We start from the raw sequence: 10,894 nt of genomic DNA on the forward strand, positions 1-10,894 counted from the left end.
AGAACACACGCCATTTTTTCTTTATGTTGGGGTTACCCCATTTAGTACAATCCCCCCAGTTCCATTCATTTATCTTCAAATTCATTTTTTCTTTACTGATGAAAATTCATTTTCTTCCACTGTGTGTATTTACCACATTTTCATTATCCATTCATTAGCTGAGAACCATCTAGATGATTCCATCTTCTAGTTATATAGAATGACAATAAGCAGGGATGAGTAAGGATCTCTGTAGCAGGATGTGAGTCCTTTGGGTATAAACTCAGGCATAGAATAGCTGAATAGTGCAATAGTTCTATTTTTAGCCTTTTGATGAGTCTCCACACTATTTTCATAGTCTGTGCTCCCTCCAACAGTGAATAACATCCATGCCAGAATTTGTTTTCTTGGTGACAACCATTCTGACTGCCATGAGATGGACTGACTCTCATCCTTCCTTCCTTCCTTCCTTCCTTCCTTCCTTCCTTCCTTCCTTCCTTCCTTCCTTCCTTCCTTCCTTCCTTCCTCCCTCCCTCCCTCCCTCTCTCCCTCCCTCCCTCCCTCTCTCCCTCCCTCTCCCTTTCGTTTTGTTTTCTTTCTTTCTCTCTCTCTCTCTCTCTCTCTCTCTCTCTCTCTCTCTCTCTCTCTCTCTCTTTATTTATTTATTTTTGAGACAGGGTTTCTCTGTTTAGCTTTGGAGCCTGTCCTGGAACTCGCTCTGTGGACCAGGCTAGCCTGGAACTCACAGAGATCCTCCTGCCTCTCTTCCCAAATGCTGAGATCAAAGATGTGTGCCCCCTCCACCTGGCAAGATGGATTCTTAAAGTAGCTTCAATTTACAATTCCCTGATGAATAATGATGCGTAATACTTTAAAATGAATTTATTATCCATTTGTATTTCTGCTTTTGAGAATTCTTTATTCAGATCTACAGCCTGTTTTTGATTGGCTTGTTTTCTTCATTTTGGTTTTTGGGTTGTGTATTCTAGGTGTTAATCCTATGTCGGGTGTATAGCTGGCGGAAGTTTCCTCCCTTTGTATGGGCTGCCTCTTCACTTGGTTGACCACCTTTTTGTTTTTGTTGCTGTACAAAGATCTTTAGTTCCATGAAGCTGCGTTTGTTAATTGTTGGCCTTATTTCCTGAACAACTGGACTCCTGTTTAGAAAGTCCGTACTTATGCCTTTGTTCTGCTGTGAACTCCTTCCCTGGATTTTAGCAGTTTCATGATTTATTGTTTTATGTTGAGGTCTTTGGTCCATTTGGAGTGAAATTTTGTGAGTGGTGAGAGATAAAGGTCTAGTTTCATTCTTCTGTTTGTGGATATCCAGTTTCCCCAACACCATTAGCAGAAGATGCTGAGTAATTAATTTTGGCAAAATCGCCGTCCTACCAAAAGTAATTTATAGATTCAGTGCAATTGAAATGCCCCCCTCCCCATGCCATTCTACACAGAAATAGAAGAAAAAACCTTAAAATTCAGGTGTGTAGCATACAGACTTTCACATACTATCTTGTGTGAACTCTGTTCCATGGAGCTTTTTTTACTCCCCTCGGAGGAATGCCTCTGCCTGCCCAAGGAATGCTGCAGGCAGGATCTCTTCTCCCACTCTTCTCAGCAGCAATCAGCTTAAGGGCATGACGCAAACAGCCTCCATTTAGTCAGGAGACCATTTGTCTTCTGAGCACATCTGGTGATTGCAATAAGAAATACTCTGTATGTTTTTCATTGTTTCTCTGTCCCTGCTTTGATGAACTATCCAAGTAAAAGCTCAGCAGAATGCCAGTAAAGGGCTCTGGAGCAGAATAGCCTTGGGACCCCTGGTTCTGTTGAATCTCAAATTTAACTTCAGATCCTGGGTACCAGTCATCATCACATCAAAATATATATGGAAACAAAATACATATGGAAACAAGCCCTGCCTTTTGAGACAGGGTCTCATTGTGTAGCCATGGCTGGCCTGGAACTCCCTATGCAGAGCAGAATGTCTTCTAACTCACAGAGATCTGCTTGTCTCTGTTTCTCACATGCTGGCATTAAGAGCATGTGCCACTGTGCCCAGTCAAGATTTATGTTGATTTTGGCACTCCAGGAAATGAGTGGAGCTCCCTCACTCTGCTGTTCACACTTCATTCTCCTTTCCTTTCTTTCAATTTATACCTCAATAATTTCTGAAAAAGGATTAATGAAAGCCTCTAGAACGACTCAGGAAAGTAAAAATGTAATAAAATGATTTTCAAGTTTCCAGCCAAGTATATTTCTTGCCTTCAGACTGTGAAATAACAGTATTCGCTAAATGAGAAAAAAAGTCCATGTAAGTAATATATGAATTTGGGTCTAATGTGAATAGAACTTTATTAATATGCATTTTCTGTGGCTTGAGTTTTATTTAATAGCATGACCTTGGGATTCATCCACAGTTGCTCTCTGCAGCCCTGACTTGATTTTCACAGTTGTATGTGAAATTTCATCATACATACTGCAACTTTTTTTTGTATTTTGTTTTTACTTTGTATTGTTGACAGACATTTGGATTGTTTCCAGGTTTTGGGCTATAATAAAAAAATGCCAGTATCCATTTTTTGACAAGTATTGTGGTACACATATGAGAACATTTTGGAAGGAGACATATATTCCTAGGATTGTAATTACCAGGTCATAGTATAGATGTATCAGTTTTATTATATGATGGCGTAGCATATTTTCTTGAGTGTTGTACTGATGTACACTCCCAAGAGCCATGTCAAAGTTTCATTTGCTCTACAGCCACACCTTGCATTTAACAATTATTCCATTTTAATTCTTGGCATTCTGATAGCTGACTGTAACCACTGAGTCCTTGTATATTTGAGTCCCTGATATTTTCTGTTATTTCCCTTTTTGGGACCCTTGCCTATTATCTACTGTCATTGTCATAAAATTTTTTGTTATACATATATTCTGGTAACTAAGCACTTGGCAGAAATTTGATATATAATCTTTCATTCAGTTTTGGCTTATTTTTCTATTTTTAAAATTGATTTCCTTTTGTATACACATTTTTCATTTTTCTGTTTTATTGAAAATAGATTATTTTCTCATATGATATATCCTGATTGTATTTCCCCTTCCTCAGTATGCACAAATATTAAATTTTAGTGCAAATCTATCACCCATTCTTATATGTTTTATTCTTACCATGACCTAGTTAAGATCCTCTTTTGTGTTGAGATATAAAGGATACCCTTGTGTTTTCTTCAAACTTATTTTATTTTTAGCCACTTATTCATGCAACTTAAAAAATATATGTTTTATCTTGAGAACACAATTTTACTTTTTATATAGTTGCCCAGTTAGAGTATGTGTGAAGTCACGTATCATAGTTTTACTTTCATGACTTGTAAAACCAAAAATCACTGTCCTGGGTTAGGCTCAGCAGTATTCTTCTATATGGTTATGATTCATGTAGAGCCATTGAACAGGATATTTGACATAGAAAGACCAGACGTATTACAGATTTTAAAAAGTTAGGCTCAGAAATCAAAATAGCAATAATTAAAGTGACAACAGAAAACATGAGAAGCTTTGTAGAGAACGGACTTTCTTTTGCAAATAATAAAAGTAAATCCTAAATATGATTTTGCTGATTTTAGAGAGAAAAAGCTCTTTTCGATGTTAAGTTTACTGAAACTGACATTACACAAGACCTCAGGATAGAGATTTCAGAACCATTGTGTGTATTCAGAAAGTTAAATCTGTTGGCAGGATGTTTGAAAGGAGTTTGATATTTTCTCTATTCTTATTGCTTATAAGAATTCTTTACACATTCTAGATACTCTCTCTTCTCCTGAGGATATCCCCTAGTTCATGTCATTTGGGTTTGTTTTAATATTTCCAGGGTGTCCCCTGAAGAAGAGAAGTTCTAAGTTTTATGTAGCCAATGTTATCAACAATTTCCTTAATGTTTGTTATCTTATTTAAGAAATTTCTGCATAGTGAGGGCATAAGAGGATTTTCTGATGTCTAATTCTAGTTTCAGTAGATACCTACAGATATTCGGCCTGACTGAAACTGACGATCGCTGGCGGCCTCGGGTGGGGAGGAGGTCACAGCTTCACTCCCCACCATGGTCTTCCTCCTTCATCTGTCATCCCCCAGCGCCTTCGTTTTCTCAGTATTTTAAAATCGCCTTTGTCTTTTCAGTATCCTCTGACTTTCCCTTTGTGTTTTCAGGCATATTAAAATGTGTGATGTTTCTTCTTTATTTTAAAATTACAGTATCTGCAGTCGTAGTTCCGCCATCTGCGGCCCCTGGTGGTTCTCCTTGAGGTAATTTGCGTCCTTGCGGATGCTCTGGGATTTGGCCGTATGTTCGTATGTTTTGGAATTTTATCTGAGGCCTTTGAGATCCATATTGACAAGTTATACTTCCAGTGACTGTTTATTTATATTTGCTTCGGTTCACCATGGGCCCGGACAGTGGATGGGGCAGCCGGACCGCCTACCTACACAGAAACAGAACTTTGCTCATCTGTGCTTTGCCTCCGCTAGAATCAGGCTCAGGTGAGGACCAGCCTGAGGATGTGAATTCCGAGGGGCCGTTTTGTGTTTTCCCTACTCAGTGTTGTGTTCTATAAGAGGAATTTTCCAAGCTGTCTCCTGAATTTTCTTCTAGGTCTCATGTACAACCTTCAAAGCTCAGGCCTTTGTCATTGCTGACTTCTTAAGAATTCTTATTAGAGTCTTACTTTGGAGAATGTTCCTCTCATGATTTGTCTTGTCTGTGAATGTAGCAGCTCAGGTTCACCTTCATGGGCAAGTGTCCTTCTGGGAAAAGACAGATTCAAACTCACTAGATCACCATCACTTAGTGTTTGAATAAGCTTTCTTCCTAACACATCAATGTAACCGACCTATTCTAATAATTCTCACTGTGATAGTTGGTCATGATGTGAAGTGTGCTACATCACTGGGAAATAGTTTTAGAGTCTTCAAAGGCTGCTCGGGAGAGATTGGTTAGGGAGAGGAAGTATTCTGGATTTAAAGAAGAAAAAGTTATTCCTACAATGAATTGAAGAGTTGATGCCAGGTATTCTGGCACACACTTACAATTTCAGCACTTAGGAGGCAATGGAAGGAAGAGCCAGAATTCAAGTTTAACCAGAGCATACAGGAGGGCCTGTTTCAAAACAAAAGCAAGCAAACAAAAACCCCAAACACTCAAAGGCTGGTGATGCAGCTCAGAGTGTTGAAGACCTGTAATGAGCATAGTAAAAAAATGCCCCTTAGACATGTAAAAATGGCTTAGTCAGCATCCCCACTAACCCAAGGCTGCACCTGATAATCAGAACTCAGTGACATCACTCACTCAAGATACCCAGGCACAGTCCTAGACCCCATGACACCCACTGGACGGTATATAAGCAGAGACCAAGAGCAATACTCTGTCTCTGCTCTGCACATCTAGAGAGACTCTACCTTGATCTGCCCTGCAGCAGAGAGTCTCTATCAGGATCCTGACCCTTGAATCAGAGACTTCTGTTAGAGATTGGACCTGACCTTCAGCTAAGATACGTCACACAGGTGAGCAGCTTTGGGGAGATAGGATTAGGGCCTTAGTTAGGAATGTAGAGTGTGAACCCTGTGTGATGACCCTCAACATAATAGAATATAGCTTTTGATATACTAACTATGTGTATGTACCATCTTGCTCACAACAGGACCCTTTGTGAAAACAAGAATACATAAATACAAGACCAAATTCTTGTTCATTAGCTCACTCTTGTAAATTTACTGTAAAATCTCTGCTATGCTACTAGGCCAGGAAGTATATTTAAGGACCTGAATTTAAAGACTTCAATGACCAGCTTAATAAATGGTGATTTTGAGGAAATGATGAATGGTAATAATCAAAAGCCAGATCAAGACTTCAGCAATGATTAGAAACTGTTTCCGTCCCATTCTTAAGAGAGCAGAGCTGGTTCCTGGCCAAATAGTTCTGTCTGTTTTATTGTATTTACTATGCTATGATGCTCATTTGACAGGGCATCCCTAAAAAAATGCTTGTCATTCCTTATTTTATTATTAAAAGAAAAAAAGTCATCAAATGCCAATCAGGATTATGATAGAAAAATTCAAGTTCTACTTTATAAATGCCGAGGATCAGAGTTATCAAAGGAACCTTCATTGGCATTCTATACGTGACTAATGCAATTTTTATTTCTGAGCAGACATGACAAATGAGAATTGTGTCTTTCTCCACTCTATTACCAGAACCTCATTAGGACCTGATGAACACGTGGGGAACTGATCCAGCTGAGACATTCTTGGGCAAAATACATTAGCATTACAAATGCTACTTGCTCTGAACCTATCTGAAGGATCATTTTCTCTCAGAGGTATAGTAAGAATTACATTACCAGTACAGTTTGTAAGCTCTGTTGAATAATTCTATATTTTAGAAAAGGAAAGTGACCTTCTGTATATCCCAGAGGGATAATAGCATTGCAGAGTCATTCAAAATAAAGCTAATTGGAACAAGATAATAGTAACACTAGCTTTACAAAAATTACCTGAAAGAGATTTGAAAGACAGTTAAAAACATAATCTAAAATATTTAGAACAAAAATATTTCCTGATACTAGATTTAGACATATGGCTTTTATTTCTCCTTAGTTTAACACTTATGTTTTAGATTGTAGCTGGATAGTGGAGAACAGAAATATAGGTTTGAGAATTCTCAATTTTGTACTGCTTTGAAATATGGACACAATTATCCTCAATAATGATAATATTCTTCAGTTATCAGAGTTTTGTATTTTTCATGTTTTACTGCACCTGAAATCTGAGACCCCAAGCAATGTCAAAAAAACCATGCCCCAGGCTCTAGGCTGTTTAGAGATAATTGTCTTTGTGAGTAATAACAGTGGTAACATTCAAATGCTTGAATTTTAGGTTAAGAGGTTGCATCCTCAATGAACTGAAAGGAAATACTGTTTTATTCGAATAAATAATAATAAATGCTAAACAATGAAATCAAGCACAACTAGAAATTGCTAAACATATTGACTTTATTATGGTGTTTCAAAGCCATGACAGACAATATGATAGATTTGTAGGTTCAAAGGATTATTACTCAGGAGACAAACATTTATTGATGAAAAAGCTTATGTATGACTCACAATAGAAGGTAATTAACTTACAGGGTTGGATAATTTGATTAAGAAAAAAGTGAAACTATTAGTTAAACTAAATACAAACTGCAAGTAAAACTCTATAACTTGGTAAATGTGCTTGCTGCTAAGGTTGGTAGCATGAGTTCAAGCCCTGGAATCCACATAATAGGACAGAAGTGACTCCTGCAAGCTGTCCTCTGACCTCCACAGACCCGCAGTGGCATGTGTGTGACCACATACATGCACAGACACAGTAAAATAAAATAAATGTTTTTTTTTTTTTTAAAAAAAAAAACCTACAATCACAGTGTCAATTTCAAAGATGCCCAACAAATCTAGATCATGAGCATGTATAATACAATAAACGTGCCGTCTGCTAAAATCAATTTAGAAGATGTTTTAGGCTGTGTGGGAAATTACAGGAACCCAAGTTAGTTCTTGATGATACATAAAGTACCATCCATAATTACATAATTACAGTACAATAGTATAACAATCAATGTATATGTGACCTAGCATCTTGTTTTTCAAAACGTAATCCTTAGAAGCAGAAATGACAATCACCATGACCTAAATAGATGTACTATTAAACATTATTTCATGCTGATGTGGTCTTACTTTTTGCTGGCTATGAGCGATGAGGGTAAATATGTATTTCAGTAGGATACTTAAGAAATAATATATCCTAGTAGATATATGCCTACTAAATATCCAACATATCCTAGTAGAACAATGGAGGCACATGGGCTGGGTGAGAGGGTGCATGGGACATTCACTGACTCTGCTGATACCACAGATGAATGAGTGGTTGTATCTGGAAACCTGTCTACCTTTATGTTACTTCTCCCAGGTCACCTTCTACATAGCGTAAGTTGGTAACTTAAACACATGGAAACCTTTATTTAACATTTCAGTTATAAAAAGGTACCAGAGACAAAAACACTGAGTTTAAATGATTTTTTTCAGTATCTGAACATTTTAGGAGGAAAGAATGATACAGTAAATCCAGTAAGATAATTTAGGAAGAGATACATGTAAGGTCTGAGCCTATGAGTAAGCCTGTTCAGACAGACTGGTTCTTACTGTGGTAGCACTCAGCTAAACTTCGCTCTGCCTCACTGTGCTCCAAACAATGAGAACAAAGCATCTCCCACCTAAGATAAAGGCATAGTGCTGGTAGAAAGTAGTGCTTAGTGGATGTGGACATGACTTTTCTTGACATTTGAGATGGCATCCAAGTTTTGCTGCTTCTGCAGTTTTTTAACTTGGGCAAAGTATTTTTTAAGGCACTTAAAAATGGGCGAAAATAGAACCTACCCATAGACTGTCAGGAGAGTTGAATGAGAAGGTGCAGGAGAGGCCTTCTCTGAGGTGCCTCACACTTGGTCGGCTCCTGGTGAGTCTTCCTACTATAGCAAACATTAGTGTAACTTCCAGATCACTTTGATATAAACTTGGAGTAGAGAACTAACCCCTGTAGAATGCGTGACAGCTGTGTTCCTCTCTGTTGTTTTACAGACTAATCTGATGTTGAGCGTATCAGTTTGAATCTAAGCTTAAAGAGCAGTTTTGGAAAATTCAGGTTCACACAAAATGAAATCATGATATTATCTCAGACAAAAGACTGTGGGAAGAAAACTATCTGAAAGGTTATTATTACTACAGGAGTGAGGCTTTTCTTGTGAGCACCCTAGAGTGAGAATTATGACCATGGCGGGTACAGTTTTGGCAACTTGGAAGATGTTCATATTGTGTGAGCTGTCCAGAGATAGGATGGCTGCCTCCGAAGACACTGGCTTCCTGATGATGGGACTGCTTATTTCTCTATTTATTTAGCTGGAAAGTCTCTTGAGGAAGAGATTGGAGATGACGGAGAAGATACAGGAACTTGAGCTCTGATTTTTTAGTGAACTTTAAAGGCTAATCCTTCTCCAAGGTTCAGTGGTTTCGTGGGTCTTGACTTCCATATTAAAGTTTTAAGCCGTGTTTAGAACTCGTGTCCAGTCACCCAGTCTTTTCTTTTGGGTTATGGTCATATCCCACTGCATATCCCTGATCTGCATGGTGAAACTTTATTTCCTTCATTGCTCTTACCTGAGATATCTGGGGAAATGAGCTGGAAGAATCTGCATGCCGATCACACTTACATTTCTCTTGAAATAGGAAAGTTGAAAAATGATTAAAACCTGTCCTGTCACATGAATTCTCTGACAGTTTCATATGTGTATATAATGGATTTCTGTTTTATAACTGCTTGAATATCCTGTAATGTTCCTATCCATAGCAAGGTCAATATTAGTTAATAGATGCAAACACTGATTTTATATATATAAATATATGGTTCACAATCGACCTTGCTACCCTTTGAATAATTTGTCTCACAGGAATAATTGTGTCAGCATTTACTGTCTCATTTAGTGTAACATTTTGCTTGTAATGGGTTTAATTTTTTTCTTGCTTTTTTGTCTTGTAAAAACTTAAGGGCCAACTTTCCAAATAAGTCATGGGTATCCCTGAAGGACAGTGGAGAAGGGAACTCCAGCTTCTCCAGTGCATACAACTGGGAATATTTTACCAGTACGATGGTCTCATCAGATCTACACAGTTCATAGATAGGTGAAGAGGTTTGGCTATATAGTGAAGGAGCAGGGAGAAAACAGGATCAGAAGTCTGGTGGGAAGGAAGACTGAACAATAGTGGAGAAGGAACCATTTGAGATAGAAGCAGTATGTGATATTAATGTCTCAATGAATGTTTGCTTTAACCAAAGGCAGTAGGACCAAGTGAGTCAGTTGACTCACATGCTGATGTCAGTCAACTCTGACCCTCTGGAGTGGTGCCAATGAAGCAATAAACAATGAACAGCCTATTGTAGCAGTAATGAAGACTACACTTGTCTTAGTAAGGAACTGATAGACTGGATGCTACCACGGCTGAATGATCAATTGAATTTCCTCCATTGATATTATAACGAGGGACAAACCTTCCTTCTGTTGATTGCACTGTATTTCTTCCATTATGGAACAAATGGTGCTTTTGTCCTCAATGGAACAACAATCTGGATAATTTGGGGGCTACCATGCTGCTTCTGTTAATTTAGTGAAGGCCTTATTTTAATCATGCCATCTCACACAGTATTGCTTTTGGTCAATAGAATCAATTTATAGCAAAATAATTAAGGCCTCTATTCTTGGAGTTCACTACTAAATCCACAAAACTCTCATTATGAAGCCGCTGACTTAGAGCACAGTGGATAGTTTAGCAGGACTTAGAACCCTGTGAGTGGAGAAGCAAGACCTTCCAACACTGGGGCTGTACCCTTCAGAATAAAATAAAGTCTGTGAACAAGTAACTAATACATATTGCTATTTCTTCTAACTGGGTAATGACTGTGGGGGGGCATTTATCATTATTATATTTAGCAATCAAGGTGCAAAACTTGGATATCCTAAATCCAATATTTTGGCTTCTGCTAGCTTCAAAGTCTTAGTATTAATTAGAGGAATATTCCTCTAGGGGATAAAGTTGATTTGGAACTTGAAATTACCACATGTTATTTTGAGACTTTCCTTTGCAGTGGACTGAAAAGTTAAAAATATTATGATGATATTTCCCATGAATTTGAAGATAGAGTCCAGAGGATCCTGAGGAGTACCTCTTAGTACTGTCATATCTGGTGATGAAAGTAGAGACTACAGTACCTGTGTATAGGTGGGATCATGAGGCTCATCATTCAGTAGCTAAGATTTTGGTGAACCCAA

This window comes from Peromyscus leucopus, chromosome 3, assembly GCF_004664715.2.
Source record: "Peromyscus leucopus breed LL Stock chromosome 3, UCI_PerLeu_2.1, whole genome shotgun sequence".
NCBI lineage: Eukaryota > Metazoa > Chordata > Mammalia > Rodentia > Cricetidae > Peromyscus > Peromyscus leucopus.